Genomic DNA, 6,757 nt, shown 5'->3' on the forward strand with positions numbered 1-6,757 from the left:
AGCAGTAGAATAGGTCTCCTTTAAAGCTCCTCCTGTTCTACCTCTGACCTTTCAGTCACACCAGCTACACTGAAGGGGACAGTTTGCAGTCGGGGCCCCGAGGCCCTGGAACAGCCTGCCTGACGAAATCAGGTCGGCTGAGTCAGTGAACTCTTTTAAGTCCCTTCTTAAATCATTCTTTTACAGGAGAACCTGTCCCGGTTTTATTTTATATATATATATATATATATATAAAAGAGTACCGGCAGCTTGTGAGAAGTGCCGGCGTGCACGACAAAGTCCTGGGACGCCAAAGAGTTAGGTACCTGGTACTGGTGAGTACCGATCCACTTCAAGCACTGACTGTGACTCTGATTAAAAACACACACAGATGTTTTTCTATCATCACTTTTGTCACAAAATCAACGAGTTATGTTTGTTGAAGCAAAATGTGTTACAACCTTGGATTTCCTGTTTCTCCCTTGAAGCCAGAAAAAGCCTCATCAGACAGCGTCGCTCTCTGACCTTCAGAGTCATTAGCAGCTGTTCATGTATGAAGACATAAACTCCCATCCTGATTGCTCTGACTGTAGCTTTCATTTGAGATCAGCGCTGTGCTTTACGGACAGAAAGAAAGCCTTTAAATGCTCTGCTCCCCTCATGTGGAACCAACCGAGACGACGGCATCGGTCGTTTATTCATCCCTCCCAAAACGACATGAGCGACGTTATGTAGGTCACATGACAGTAAACGCGTGGTTACTGGTTGGGTTTAGGCAAAGACAGACTTCAGGAGATTTTCACATGTCTGACAACACTGACTCTTTAATGTATTTGTATTTTTTTCAGCAGATCATGGATCAATTTTTATGGAATCAAATATCAGCAACAGGATCCCAAAAGCATCCGGGAAGGAAGTGAAACTAAGCAGGTAGACTTAGGAGGGGTCGGGGGGAGCGTTGTTCCAAACTTTACCTGACGGGCGGACCACAGTCTCAGACTTTAAAAACTCTGCTCTGGGCCTTTGAGGTCAGTGAAAGGAGGTGAAGCTGCGCCGCAAAGTCTGGAAATCATCTGGGCGTGGGAGCTGAGTCAGCTGCAGGTCCTCAGAGATTCGGTCCCCCTTCCAGTTTAGGGACCCTGACTCTGCATCTGTTTAGTCGTTTGAGGACGTGTTGGGAGCTTCAACTTGTTCACACTGTTAGACAGAAATCAGGTCACTTCGGCCTGCAGTCCTTGCAGAACTGGTCTCTGTGTCATATTTAAAGCTCTTGTAAGTGTAGGGATGATTGACTGGTCACTGTGCGAAGGTATTATAAACTTAAATGTTTGCTATGTTTCTTGTTGTTGTTGCTGCTGTGACCTTTTTTTGACGCTGCTGTCTCGCCCAGGTTAAAAAAAGCAACACAATGATACATTATTTATTATCCATTAATAATAAAACCTTTATGAAGAGCGACGTGTTCTCAGCAAGTTACTGAGTCCGTACATTTAAGTTCTGTATTTCCATGTTCTGCTCCTTTAATCTTCTACAGATTAAATCACTGGATAAAAATATAAATCCTCTCATCGATGATGGTGTAATATTACAGATGAAGCCAGCAAGCCGGAGATGAGATCATTAAAATGAGCTCCAGCTTTACAACTGCAGCATTAAAGTGATGAACACATGAACCCATCAGTAATTATAATCCAATAATTGTAATAATTGTGGACGATATAGATCGATTAATGAGGTGAGCGCGTGCTGCCGCCTGCTGGAGAGGAACTGAACCTGCATCCAAACACAAGCAGCTGCTGTCCATCAACTCGATTCATTTAAAGAAACAGGTAAAAGGAACATTTAGAAATAAAACAGTGCAGTAGAGCAGACCATAGTTTCACTCTCAGTGCAGAGAAATGGCCAAAGAAGGGAAATAAAATCTGAGATTTAGAGAATATAGTCAAAATATTTTGGGCAAGAAATCATAATTTTGTAAGAATAAAGACGCAATTCATCCTTCATCAATACTATGATCACAAGAAGAACTTGTAATATTTTAAGATAAAGCTGTAACGTTACAAGAATATTTCTAGAATAAAGTCTCACACATGTGAGGTTGACTTATTCATTTTCAAAACAATTTTGTAATGTTCGAGGACAAAGTTATAATTGATTAAAAGATACAATCGTCATTTTTAGAGGAAATTCATATTTCAAGAATAAAGATTTTTCAGAATCAGAAATACTTTATTGATCCCTGAGGGGAAGTTCTTTGTTACAAATTGTTCACTTGCATATCAGGAGGAATAGGAACAGAAAAGTAGATAAAATCTAAATGTACAATCTAAATATAAAGGAGTGTGGATATGTACAGTTTTTACAGTATCAGTATTAAGTGCAATGATAAATATTAGTGAATTGAATAAAATACCAACAGTAATAATGAGTATTGGTAGAGATTATGTGGAATGGATTCTTATTTTATCATTATTATTTGTTTATTATTTACTTTCATTAGTTCATTAGTATTATTATTTATTTGTTTTATATTATTTTATTTTATTAGTATTATTATTTATTTGTTTTATATTATTTACTTTCATTAGTTCATTAGTATTATTATTTATTTGTTTTATATTATTTTATTTTATTAGTATTATTTATTTGTTTTGTATTATTTTAGTTTATTAGTATTATTATTTGTTTTATATTATTTTAGTTTATTTGTATTATTATTTGTTTGTTTTATATTATTTTATTTTATTAGTGTTATTTATTTTTTTATATTATTTAAGTTTATTTGTATTATTATTTATTTGTTTTATATTATTTTATTTTATTAGTGTTATTTATTTGTTTTATATTATTTTATTTTATTAGTATTATTATTTATTTGTTTTATATTATTTTATTTTATTAGTGTTATTTATTTGTTTTATATTATTTAAGTTTATTAGTATTATTATTTATTTGTTTTATATTATTTTATTAGTATTATTATTTATTTGTTTTATATTATTTTATTTTATTATTGTTATTTATTTGTTTTATATTATTTTATTTTATTTGTATGCTTTTATTCTTACTCAGCAGTAAAGTCATAAATTTACTAAATAATCTTTGCTCAGGGTCGGTTTATTATTTCATGTTTTGTGAATAAATTTATAATTTAAAGACTTCATTGCTCAGGTGAGGCTTTTAAAAGTCTTTTTTCATTACAGTAACAAAAATACACAGATAATCACTTTACATTGCCAGAAGCTCACATTATATTCAGTTTATTTTTAAGCGTTGTACTGAGGTGCAGGAGTGTTTAGTGTTAAAGTGTAAATCTATTGAAGCAGGTTTGGATCATTGGGTCCATTTTGATTGGAGCTGCATAAACAGAGTTAATGTTGTTAACGTGACATCAAACACATTAATTAGTTTATCTGTTAATGAAATGTTCCAGATCTTTTGTTTGTAAAAGATCACAGTTATAACCGGTGCTGAGTGTAAATCTTTGCAGCACTTCTTTGACAGGATAAAGTTCACCTCTTTCACCTCATTATTAACACTTGTACCTGCCTTTTCCAACATTTGTCAACCTGCAGCTGCTCAGGTGAGGCGTCGCCGTGCCGCCGTACCGTCTGACGTCACCTCACGTCGCTGAAACGTCACCCCAAGGATGCGGAAGCAGAAGTCACCGTGGAGAACGTAAACTAATGTCAAGCAGCCGCTGAAAACATAAAGAAAGAAGAAAGAGGAGAGACGGAAGAAGACGGAGGAGCCGGGCCGACACCGAGCGGAGCGGACGGTCCTGCTGCCGCCGCACTTTCACCGCTGCCGGCATGTAACGTAACTTAGCTTAGCCGTTACTAACCGTCACATCTGCCTGTCTGTGGCGGGTCGGTCCGCTCGTTACCGACACCGTTACCGTCTAATGGACCCAGCGGGACACTCCGGGTCCTCCGCGGTGCTGCTCTGGTGCTGCATGGGTCGCTAGAAAGCTGCGAGTCCCGCTACATCACATTTTCTCATTGGAGGTAAGTGAACTGCACGCGAAACTCCTTTGAAAAACATCTCATTTTAAGTTTCTTTGGATATTAGCTCAATTCTACAAATGCTTGAATATATCTGAAGGCATTTCCGGATTAACTAGCCCCTCCTCGATATTTCGGCATACACTTAACTCCAACAAACGTCCTTTTCCTTTAGTAAAAGGTTTACTTTTACAACCCTCCATCTGTTAACGATTGTCCTTTCAAAATTATGGTCCACCCTGCTGAGCGATGACAAGCAGCGACGCGAGTCACTTGGAAAAGTCCACGTTTCAGCGAAGGCAGTGCAACTTGGTCGATTATATCCACGCCGTATTGAAGATTATAGCTTTATTGTCCAATAAAGACTTTGAGTTACATATGAGACGATGCTTACTGTGGAGAATAACGAAAGGGAGCGTTAAAGTTACACATTTTTGAAAGGAGTTCAGGCGTGCAGGCTGTTCGCCGAGAACAGCGGGTACAAGAAGCAGCAGAAACGGGTGTTTTCTGTCAAACATGCTCTCTTTACTCTTAAATAAAGTGCTTATGACCACGTTTAATGTTTGTTTCTTTGTTTTATGAATCAAACTGCAAAGATAATGAGTCAGATGATCTGAAGTGAAGCGAGTCAGGATCCCGGATCCGGATCGGGGATGTAGAAGGTCGAGCGACCTTTAAAATTACAGGACTGAAGCTCTCAGAAATAATAAATAATATTATTAATAACAACTGAAATGATTTGGTTAGCAGTGCTGGTATGTGTGTCCTTTGTTCTCTGCTAACAGGTCACGTGTCAGCAGGTAGAGCTGCTTATTTTCAGTATTGATCAATATTAACAAAATATTTCAATTAATTTAGTTCTTTAAAATGTCAAAGTAATGACTGACGCTCATGATAGGTCATCAGTTGCTAAAGTGATTCTTTAAACAGGTATAACTATTATATTGTTTGTTCGTCAACAATGTTGATGAGAGAAGAAGTCTGAGCTGTTTTATTTCACATTAAATTAAATTGTGTTTTTGGCTGTCAGGCAGAGAGCAATAAATAGATTAATCAAGAATATTTGTTAGTTTGATAGAAAATAAAAATAATTGTTGAAGCCTGATTTTAAATAAAATATGAAGTCACTTTATTTATTTATATAGCATTAAAAAAACAGGAGTTGACCCAAAGTGCTTTCCAAATGCACAATATTATGCAATATGTATTCCTGCCTGTTGATTTAGTAGTTTATATTGAACACAGCAGTGCACGAGTTCACGTTCACAAACGTACACAATCAGTTCACCAGAAACATCAACATGCTCGCTGCTGCTGGAGCACATGTCTGTAAGGACACGCTGCAGGTCTGTGCTGATGTGTAAGCAGCCTCTGTGTGAAAATAAAACCACCTCTGTTTGCCTCACTCATTAAAAGAGAACATTTTCTTTATTGGGTTTAATTTGCTATTAGATGCAGGGATAAAAGAACGCAACACATAATGCTGATAGCAGAGACATGTTCACATACGGTACAGTCAAAGAGGGTCTTAAATTATATTTTGTTGAGGTCCGAAAAGGTTTAAAAAGCTTTGAATCTGACTGTTCAAAGTGTTGCAATAAACCTGTGCTAAGTTTATTACTGAGTGTGGCCCTGATAAGACGCCCGCTCACCTCGATCAGATAAATAATGTGTGTTTTAACTGACGTGAACTGATACAGCAGGTAAAGGAAGAATCGAACACGTCACCATTTCTCTCAGTGAACTTGTTTCTGAAGCTGCTGTTGACATTTTCTCCAGATGTTAGTAAAAACCCAGGTAATCCATAGATACAAAAAAAACCCAAACACGTTCAGAAATGAAGTCGTGTGTAATAATGTGAAATGAAACAGACTGAAATGTATTTTGTACTGCAGCCTTTGTTGGAAATGAGCCTCCTGTTTGGAGAAACTAGTCCCGTGCATTGCTCAGGTGTTCAAATCTTTAAGGTTCTGTTTATGAACTTATTATTTATTTATTTATTTTGTATGTATGGATTACTTGGGTTGTTACCAACATCAGGAGAAAACATCGTGTCAGCAGCACCTTTAGAAACATGTTCACTGAGAGCAATGGTGACGTGTTCAATACTTATTTGACCCTCTCTGGCTCTGTGGAGTTATTGATTTGGTGTTGGAGATCTCCCGGGACGTTTTGTACGTGCGTGTAAATAAATCCGTGAGGGACGGTTCATGTAAACAAAACCATTCATTCAGTCATTCTGAAGGACACACTCAGCATCTAGTGACTGTGGCAGAAGAAGAAGAAGAAGAAGAAGAAGGACTGTTTGTGTTGCTTTAAGTTAATCTGATCTTCTTCTCTCCTCGCAGACTTCCTGTCGGCAGCCGTCCTGTGTGACTCCGCCTCCTGTATCTGAGGTACTGCCACACACACACACACACACACACACACACACACACACGCGGTCCATATGGATGTGAGAGCTTCAGGCTGATTGATGTTTGTTGTGCAGCGCTGACGGCTGTATTTCCTGTTAAAGACCACACAGACTGGGAGTTTGTCCTGCTGCTCATTTTATCATCCATCACAGAACGAGAGGGTTTGAGAGGAAATGATCTGTTTCTGTCTCTATTGCACGTTCTTATATCCAACTACACTTAGAATAAAGAGCAACTTTAGAGTGCGATCAGCTGAAGCTTGCTGCGCTCATGATAAACTTGTTCTTGATGTTTGAAGTTGTCACAGAAACACCTGCTCCTACTAAACTCTGTTGTCCTGTCAGTGAAGACCTTGAA

At 37.6% G+C, this 6,757-nt stretch overlaps 1 long non-coding RNA gene across 1 annotated transcript; it reads left to right on the plus strand.

The window, feature by feature from the left end:
* Positions 1–241: 241 nt before the first annotated feature.
* Positions 242–1,358, plus strand: LOC123966514. Its single transcript, XR_006824005.1, has 3 exons — positions 242–314; positions 468–710; positions 831–1,358. It is a non-coding gene; the product is annotated as an uncharacterized LOC123966514 (long non-coding RNA).
* The last annotated feature ends 5,399 nt before the right edge of the window (positions 1,359–6,757 follow it).

Source organism: Micropterus dolomieu, unplaced genomic scaffold (genome assembly GCF_021292245.1).
Source record: "Micropterus dolomieu isolate WLL.071019.BEF.003 ecotype Adirondacks unplaced genomic scaffold, ASM2129224v1 contig_13594, whole genome shotgun sequence".
Classification (NCBI taxonomy): Eukaryota; Metazoa; Chordata; class Actinopteri; order Centrarchiformes; family Centrarchidae; genus Micropterus; species Micropterus dolomieu.